We start from the raw sequence: 1,542 nt of genomic DNA, 5'->3' as shown, positions 1-1,542 counted from the left end.
TAGGACAATTCCAAATGTGTATTCGCAGCTAACTCTGCCCAACTGACATCTGTCCGAATCATACTGCTTTCTTGTAGATGTAGGGTCTGTGAGTTGGGGTGAATTGCAGGTCCCCGTACCAGAAGTGCAGGGAGATACTGTAAAATACATATGTTATACACACCTTGCCTGTGTCCTAGAACGCAGAAATAATTTTCTGTACTGTGCTCTCCAGTATTAGTTATGCAGATTATTCCAATTTTTGAATATCAATACACATTTGGTAAATTTGAGGAGGGCAGTGGGGGGGGGGGGGGGGGGGTTCTATTTTTTCATTATCACATACCTTGGAAAGGAGCATTCTACGTGACTATTGTATCTTTTGCTCCCCTCTTCCCCTCCTTTAATAAATATGCCACTTAATGCTTCCCCTCCCTGGTCCCTTCAATGTATACAGTACAGGGCCGGCTCCAGGCATGTTCCAATAGAGCGGCCGAACAGGGCGCCACACTTTATGGGCGCCGCTAGCTCTGGCCGCCATATTGGAGCCTGGAGCCGTCGCTACAGCTGCAGTCCGCTCCCCTCCCCGCTAACCGGCACCGGCCCGTGAGCCAACCACAGCTCGCGGTCCAGCAGCTGAGGCTGATTGGCTGTCGGACCGCGAGCTTTGATTGGCTTGCGGACTGGCGCCTAGTTGAACCTGTACACCGCCGCCGGAGATTGAGGGCTCCTAGGAGAGGCGCACGCTGCGCTCTCCTCCCTGCCCTCAACCAAAGAGCAGCACCTAGCAGCAGCCTCAGCAACCATCGTGGTGACCGGTGAGCAGCACGGGGGCAGGTGAGGGGGGGGGATATCTGACACTGCGAACATGTCTGTCACTGGGGGCATGAGACATGTGTATCTGGCATTGGGGGGCATATCTGGCACTGTGTGGGCATTTTTATATCTGGCACTGTGGGCACATATCTGGCACTGTGTGGGCATTTTTATATCTGGCACTGTGGGGACATATCTGGCACTGTGGGCATTTATGCATCTGGCACTGGGGGCATTTATGCATCTGGCACTGGGGGCATTTATTTATCTGGCCCTGTGGGGGGGGGGGGGGGGCATGGGACATGTGTATCTGGCATTGGGGCCATATCTGGCACTGTGGGGGCATTTTTATATTTGGCACTGTGGGGACATATCTGGCACTGTGTGGGCATTTTTACATCTGGCACTGTGGGGACATATCTGGCACTGTGGGCATTTATGCATCTGGCACTGTGGGCATTTATGCATCTGGCACTGGGGCATTTATGTATCTGGCACTGGGGGCATTTATGTATCTGGCACTGGGGGCATTTATGTATCTGGCCCTATGGGGGCATATCTGGCACTGTGGGGGCATTTTTATATCTGGCACTGTGGGGACATATCTGGCACTGTGGGCACTTATGTATCTGGCACTGTGGGGGCATTTTTATATCTGGCACTTTGGGGACATATCTGGCACTGTGGGCATTTATGCATCTGGCACTGGGGGCATTTATGTATCTGGCCCTGTGGGGGGGCATGGGA

This window comes from Pseudophryne corroboree, chromosome 6 (genome assembly GCF_028390025.1).
Source record: "Pseudophryne corroboree isolate aPseCor3 chromosome 6, aPseCor3.hap2, whole genome shotgun sequence".
Lineage (NCBI taxonomy): Eukaryota > Metazoa > Chordata > Amphibia > Anura > Myobatrachidae > Pseudophryne > Pseudophryne corroboree.
This window is presented reverse-complemented; position numbering follows the sequence as displayed.